Source organism: Onychostoma macrolepis, chromosome 09 (assembly GCF_012432095.1).
Source record: "Onychostoma macrolepis isolate SWU-2019 chromosome 09, ASM1243209v1, whole genome shotgun sequence".
Lineage (NCBI taxonomy): Eukaryota > Metazoa > Chordata > Actinopteri > Cypriniformes > Cyprinidae > Onychostoma > Onychostoma macrolepis.
Genome location: NC_081163.1, coordinates 2,239,809 through 2,248,160, shown reverse-complemented (window position 1 = coordinate 2,248,160; position 8,352 = coordinate 2,239,809). Strand labels below are relative to the sequence as shown.

Here is an 8,352-nt window from a genome sequence, read left to right as displayed (position 1 = left end):
TGGGGTAAATGTCATGAAAATAACGTTGCAATGCAAAATGCATCTTATCGGTTCTGAAAATATTAATTTTATTTATGCAGAGTATATTTACTTATATTTTCATTTGATTTTGGAATGAGATTGGTCCCACTCCCATCAGTGACAGTTATTAAATATGTATCATGAACAGAATGTATTTCCTGATTGGGCTGATCTGCGATCCCACTCGTCTCGGCGATTTCACAGGCTTGCAGCATCTCTCTGCTCTCATGGAAAATGAATTTTGACTGAGCGGGTCAGTTTTTCCTAGCAGCTGTCCAAGGTTTCAGAGCAGCTCATGTCAGACGTGGCCTCGGGACCGAATGACTATCACACATGCAGACGACACTCACACAACGGCACACTGACCTCCAGTTAAACACCGGAGACGGCAGCTCTGAGCACCACTAAAAACACTCCATCTTACAACACTGCATTACACTGGATACATCGTTTGTTGACAGACGTATGAATAAACAATCTAGTTAACTGCATTTATCTCGTCTTTATTTGCATGCGTGGCCTTGAGGCAATCCAAAACCTTTCATGAATGCAAAATAATAGAAAGTCTGTGCACATAAAATAAAACTGAATTACAATTAAACAAAACATCTCTAGGTTTCGTATGTAACCATGGTTCCCCGAGGGAACGAGACGCTGCGTCAAAAACGCTATGGGAACGCCTTCAGCGTGTAATCAGTCCAATGGATGGGCGAGACGTCACGGATGGGGAAGCGACCAGGAAGCTTAAAAGCACGTGTGGTGGAACCGGTGTCAGCTTCTAGGAATGAAGCAAGCGCTCGCAGGGATGCCGGAAGTATGGCCCTGAGACGCAGCGTCTCGTTCCCTCGTTTACATACGTAACCTGGAGACTTTCCCCTTCAGGAACTCGAGCTGCGTCGAAAACGCTATGGGAACGAGATGCCCACGCCGCCAGACTTTCAAATCCCTGCCTAGTGTGGAAGAGCACAACTAATGCGAGAGAAAAGAGGAGCCGGGAGTGGCTAAAGTGGGCGGGGCCTGCATCTCGAAGGCCAACTTCTGGAGGAGTAAGCCTTGACCCCCAAAGAGAGGAGAGATCAGAGGACTCGAGGCTATGGAATAGCATCCTGATCCACCACTTAGAATAAGCTTCTCTGGCCGGAGGCCTCAGCGAACCGCGGAGGAAATGTGTAACTAGGGGGTGTCTGACCGCTGACTGGCCACCAAGAGGGGCGTGGTAGGCCGCTATAGCCGCCACGTAGACCTTCAGGGTGGAGTGGGTCAACCCTGTGGAGAATCAGGCCTGCAGGAACTCCAGCACTGTACCAACCGGGCAGTTAACTGGGTCGAGCTGGTGGTCTCCGCACCAAGAAGTGAAAAGCTTCTACTTCAAGGCGTACAGTTTCCTCGTTGAGGGAGCTCTGGATTGGAGGATGGTCTCGACAACCTCGTTTGAGAGACCGGAAGCTATGAGCTGTGCCCCCTCAGAATCTCCCATGGAGAGCCGTCGAGGAGAGAAATCAGGCCTCAGCCAAGTCTGTACCATAGCATCCAGCCCCAGTGGAGCTGGATGAGTCAGAGAGAACCAGAGGGGACGGTGCGAGGTCACTCGAGTCACAAACAGGTCCACCTGAGCCTGGCCAAAACTCTCCATATCTGCTTCACCACCTCGGGGTGAAGCTTCCATTCCCCAGGCCTCGGCCCCTGCCTCGACAGGATGTCTGCTCTCATACTGAGATGCCCAGGAATGTGAACTGCTCTCAGCGAGAGGAGTTTGCCCTGGGACCACACAAGTATCTGGTGTGCCAACTTGAACATTTGCAGCGGGGAGAAGCACAATCAGACCCCTTTTTTTTTTTCTCTAGAGCTGACTGCGCGAGCTACTCTCCCCAGAAATGCTGCTCATAATGAAATTCGTTCACAGCATGCTTGTGCAACTGCTTTACGAAAGCTTATCGACGTCCTCCACGTCTGGATCTGGTGGTAAATAGGGGTGGAAAAATAAATCGATATGGCAATATATCATGATCCTTCTCCATGCAATACGAGAACCGATATCTGGCACCAAATATCGATATTTTAATTAATACAATAAGGTGCTCTAAATAGATTTCCCTCCTCACGGTGTCTAAAAATGCGTGGAAATTGCGGCCACGCCATTTCCAGCTTCTTTCCAAAAGCGCTCTCTGACTCGGAGTAACCATGAACCATGTTCTCTATGAAGATGGGGAAGCACGAGTAACCAAAGGATAAACAGATTTCCAGCCACTGTATTAGCTTTACTGCTATATATACACACACGTTTATGGAGATGAAAACTAAAAAAAACTTAAAACAATCAGCATGGACCACAGGCACCAATAACGTTATTATTGCAGAGCGCATATTCAATTCATGAGTAGCCTAACCTCTCCGCTCGGATCGCAGGTGGATTTCCCTCACTATATGAGTGAGAGAAAGCGCCGCAGGTGCGTCCAGTTTTATGTGAACAAAACTGGATGCTCTCCCTCTCTCTCAGATATTACAAGTGCACGTTATGCAGTGTGGACAGTGGGCACCGACCGGCAGAAACATAAATCTGCACCTATGGCATGGAGGATGAAACAAAACCTTGTCAGAGCCACAACGCGCCGCAGAAGTGTGCAGTGTGTGTGCTTGCCGCACATCTACATTTGAAATAACGAACCCGAGCACGCAAAAGACAAGATGTGAACAGCTAATTCTTTGTGTGTGGCTCCGTTTTTATGATGAGAGGTGTAGAAAGGTTAAGAAAGCACTCCAGGTAAATTTTGAAATGTACCATGTTTATATTATATCTAGCTATCTATCTAGGTTTTTTTTTTTCTGTTTGATAGCCTAAGCAGTTAAATGTGTTTGTTTACACACAGGGAAAAAAAAAAAGTGTAAGCTTTTAATAAGTCCAAGAGTAAATTGATTTACTACTCAGCATGTTAAAAAACTGTTTTCTAACAGTTTGGACTTGAATAAAGAAAGAAAACTTGCACTTAACCTTTTCACAGTCATTTTGTTTAGACAGATATCGTGATGCATCATTATAGGATTTTCTAGAAATATATCTATTATCGCAGAATCGCTGTATCGTGATATTATCGTTATCGTGAGCCATGTATCGTGATTATATTGTACCACGAGGTACCCTGCAATTCCCACCCCTAGTGGTAAAGGAAGAAGATCGGGGCTCGCCCGTCTCCATTCCCTCCACCTGATCCATCTGCGATTCCCACGAGCGCAGCCACTGCTCCGCCTCGGCAAAAGTGGGGCCGGCACCGCGAGTAACGCTGGTGAAGGCTCGCTCCTCAAAGAGAGCCCTCCGAGAGCTGACTCTGCATGCTCTGCTCTCAAGCAGACAACACACAAACTGTGTATATCCCCACCTGTAATGTAGCACAGGCAGGGAAGAACACACAGCCTGAGATGCTGCCCGCCCTCGCCCTATGTTTGTCTTCACTTGTATAATGGACAGACAACACCAAATAACACTGACACACAGAGCGCTTGCTGAATGATAGAAAGCGTACGCCAGTTCCACCGCACGTGCTTTTAAGCTTCCTGGTCGTCAATCCATTGGACTGATTACACATGTGGTTCAGAGAGTGGTCACGCTGAAGGCGTTCCCATAGCGTTTTCGACGCAGCTCGAGTTCCTGAAGGGGAACAAATATGTATGCTTAAAATAATAAAAATAAACTATTTACTGAGCATATAAAAACACAATAAAACTATTGGTTAAAGATAAATAAATTATGTTAACACAGAAATTGTTAATAATATAAATATAATAATATAAAATTAATTAAAAATATATGCTTCACACATTTAAAATGATTTGCTAATTAAATAAAAACAACAAAATAAAACAAAAATGCATGCTTAAAATAATTTTTAAAACTATTTGATAATGATATAAAAATAAAAAATGTAATTAAATAAAAATGTTTGCTTAATCAAAAATAAAATAATGTAGTTTATACAATACAAAATGTTAAAGATACAAAAAATATGTTTAACAGTAAAATGTGCTAATGATAGAACAATAAAATAAAAAAAGTAATATAAAATTAACATCTTCAAAACAATTTGCTAATTATATAAAAATCATGCTTAACATTATTTAAAATTATTTGCAAATGCTATGAAATGAAAAATAAAATAAAAATGTATGTTTAACAATAAAAACTATTTGGTAAAGATACAACAAATAAATTGTTTAACAAAAAAAATGTTGATGTAAATCTAAAATAAAAATAAATTATGCTTAACACCTTAAAAACTATTAGCTAATGATATAAAAATAAAATAAGAACGTATGCTTAAGACAATAAAAACAATTTTCTCAAGATTTAAAAAATAAAATACAAATGTATGCTTAAAACAACAAAAAAATTGCTAATGATATTAATATAAAATGAAATAAATGTATGCTTGACACAATAGAAAACTGTGCTAATGATATAAAAATGTATATTTGAACTGCAAAATCTAACAATATGCAAAATTATTAACATGACAAATAATTAACAGTCTTTGAAAACAAGACTTTTTTTACACAGTCTAGTTAAATATTATCATGTAATATTTTTCAGTAAAAGCATCTACATTCTAAAACAAGGAACAATACTGATTAAGAGATTCTTTTTGTCATATTTGGATGTTAAGCATTACATTTTTAGTAAGTAATTAGTCATGTCTCTCACGTGGCTTGATCTCATTGATCAGTCTTGTGCTGTTTTCCATCGTCCAACTACTTAAAAAGCCCCTTAAACTATATCACATCGAACCAAACTGGCACTGGCAATCAATGAAAGCACACATGGTGCCAGACGCTGTGCCATCTGTATCACAGATCAATGCTGGCTGGATAATGTTGTGAGAAAGAGCCGTCCTTGTTTTACCAAACATTCAGAGCTTTCAAATGACGTGCTCTGAGGATCCTGATATACCAATTCAATCCCTCATCATCCCTGCAGTGATTATTGACAGATTCCTGCCCTGCCCTGAGAAAACCAGACCTTCTCTGCTGATAAATAATAACAGAAGGTTCAGCCCAGTTCAGCTCTTGATCTCACCACCAAGATATTTCAATAGTTCACTCACTGTTGTTCTTCTTTCAGCAGCACAACTTCAGTAGAGTTTGTAAGTTTTGTGCTCCAAAATGTATTAAAACAAGTGACTGTATATGTTCATTAAAATTAATTTCCTCTTCACTGACATCATCATTTTTGCTGAAAGTCTTTTAATCAACTAGTAGTTTGGTGATTTTTAGTGGATGTATGAAGTTCATGCATTATTATCACATTATGCAGGCATGTTCACTAGTGTTTGATAACCAAAGATTATTGCTTATCATTTTTAACATAAACTGTTGCTCCTTTAATTTTTTTATTTATTTATTGAATTTAATTACATGACATTTGGTCTAAATAAATTTGGGGATATATTTGCGAATTGTATTTTTTTTAATTTCCAAATTAACTCTCTCTTTTTTTTTTTTTTTTTGCATTTAATGCTTTGCATATTTTTAATGAATTGCATTACAGCATGCATTTGTATATATTGTATTGTTATTCAAATCAATGTTCAGCATCAAGGTGCCATGCATTTATTAAAAAAAAAAAAAGTGCTAAATCTTTAGTTCAAACTTTATGCACATGTTTGTCAACCGTTGCATTTCTACTGTTTTAGCACTTTTTTGCATTTAATTAAATTGTATTTGGTTTAAAACTATTTTTGGGATACATTTGTGAATTGCACATTTTTAAAGCATGCATTTGTATATTGCATTATTCAATAAGTCAGTGTTCAGCATTAAGATGTCATTAGTGCATAAGTTGTCCAAACGTAATGCATAAGTGTGACAACCAATGCATTTCTACTGTTTTATCATTTTCAACATTTTTCTGAAACGTTTAAATGTTCTGAAACTTTCCTCTTTTTTGTTACTAGTTGTTTCAGAACATTAACAAGTTACGTTCATATATTGTTTGTAAAGTTATATAATGGAATTTCCCCTTAATGTACGTATAACAAAGGGGGGCATTTTGAACATTCAGAGAACATTCAGAAATGTTCAGAACGCTTGCAAAATATAATTTTATTAGCTGGGATGACGTTTGGTCCAAAATAATTTTGGGATATAATGTACTTGTTAATTACATCTTTTTACAGCATGCATTTTTGTATTGCATGGTCAATTAAATCAATGAATTGTAAAATGCATTTATAAAACGTGCAGAATCTGGAGTTCAGACGCAATGCACGTGCTGTGGACTGAAATATGACATCTTAACAGTGACATCTATCGGTAGTTATTAGAAAAATAGAAATGTCCCGAGATAAACTTTCAAACATCTGAGGCTCTGCAAGTCTTCTTTCCACCTTCTGGCAACAATCGTGGAAGTAAAGAGACTGACTAATGGAATCAATGGCTCCCACTGACTTATTACTTTCACAGACGTCAGAAACTGCTGAATCTGCAACAAAAAAGCTCCTCAAAGCTGCCTACGCCTGTGTCTGTACTCAATACAGCGCTGAAAAGTGTAAATCACTTCTTTGAAAAGCACCTGAAGGAATGCAGAGTGTCTCTTCTTACCTGCAACATGATGAAAGTCTCGCTGTCAGATGAGAGTGCGTTAACAGAAGCCAACGGGCTAAATGAGCTCAGTCTGAAAATGTCAGAGAGCTGCTGTGCTTCACTGTTGTCTTTCGCCTCCGTTTCTGCTCTCTTTCCACCTCACCTCTCTCTCTCCGCCGTCATTCCCTCTTTCCTTTCTAACAGAACAGCAGATCCCGCTCATGACGCACCGCCCAACCAGCCAATCAGAGAGCGGGGGCGGGGCGTATACAGTGTGGGCGTGGCTGAGTGAAGTTAATTCAAGCGCTGAGTAATTCACCATTGTTTTATTTCTGTGGAATACTAAAGAAGAGCCTTTTCAACTCAACAGCATCACTGTGAACTGATGTTGTATGGGAAGTACGGTGGAAAGCTTGGTAACACTTTACAGTAAGGTACCATAGTTAACATTAATTGGGATACATTTGTTAAACGAATACTTGACCCAAAAAATGAAAATTCTGTTATTAATTACTCACCCTCAGGTCGTTCCAAACCCGTAAGACCTTCGTTCATCTTTGGAACACAAATTAAGATATTTTTGATGCATTCCGAGAGCTCTCTGACCCTCCCATAGACAGCAAGGATCCTTACAGGATCAAGGCTCAGAAACGTAGCAAGGAGATCGTTAAAAATAATCCACGTGACATCGGTGGTTCAACCGTAATTTTACAGTGCAACAACACTTTTTGTGTGCAAAAAAAATAAAATAAATAAAATAATGACTTTATTTAAAAATTTGTCGCCTCTGCGTCACCCTATAGCCATTTTGGGGAGTATCACATATGTGAACAACCTATGCTGTTCTGTGTCAGCAGCACCTAAGCGGATATGCTTTTTACGTTGTTTAGGCTTTGATCTGAACATAAACAACGTATCTGCATACATAAGTTGCATACATTGTTTATGTATGTGATACTTTTAAAATGGCGCGATAGGGTGACGCAGAGGAGACGAATTGTTGAATAAAGACGTTATTTTTGTTTTCTTTGTGCACAAAAAGTATTCTCATAGCTTTGTAAAATTACAGTTGAACCACTGATGTCACATGGATTATTTATTTTATTTTTATTTTTTGTGAACAATTAGGCTATATTATTGGCAGTCGGTTCAGGATAGCACAAAACATTACACACCAATTCCAATCTAGACTGCAGTCTTCACGTGGATTATTTTAACATCTCCTGCTAGTTTCTGAGCCTTGACGTGTAAGGATCCTTGCTGTCTATGGGAGGGTCAGAGAGTTCTCTGAATGCATCAAAAATATCGTATTTTGTGTTCTGAAGATGAACGAAGGTCTTACGGGTTTGGAACGACATCATTTTAATTTGGGGGTGAACTATCCCTTTAAATTATTTGTTAATCTATTCTAAGGTTAGTTAAAGCGCTGTTAAACTCACAAGAGTTCGAAATTCTTGTCCGAAATTTTCGCATGTTAAAAAATAAATACGACTTCACGTTGTGTCAATCATGTTTACACACTGCCTCCGAAAGTTTCGCCTGTCATAAAAAAAATTCCGATCAGGTTCGATTTTCTGCATTTTAGCATCTGTAGCAAGTAGGCTATTTTGATAGGAAAGGATGAGGAATATGAAAAAACGCATATGAAAATTTCGGACTCAGTGTGCAAGGACCTTTACCGTTGTTCGGCGAAATTTCACGAGCGGAATCCAGTCATTTCAATATGCACTCGCGCAATCGGATTTCTGTTGAAATGAAATG

The 8,352-nt window shown here is 39.2% G+C and overlaps 1 protein-coding gene across 1 annotated transcript in view; it reads right to left on the bottom strand.

The window, feature by feature from the left end:
* The window catches only part of mid1 (midline 1), a 47,907-nt gene extending 41,119 nt beyond the window's left edge, over positions 1-6,788 (bottom strand). The window contains exon 1 of the mRNA XM_058787975.1: positions 6,610-6,788. The gene's annotated coding sequence lies outside the window, so the exon portion shown is untranslated. The remainder of the gene's footprint in view (positions 1-6,609) is intronic.
* Positions 6,789-8,352: the final 1,564 nt, after the last annotated feature.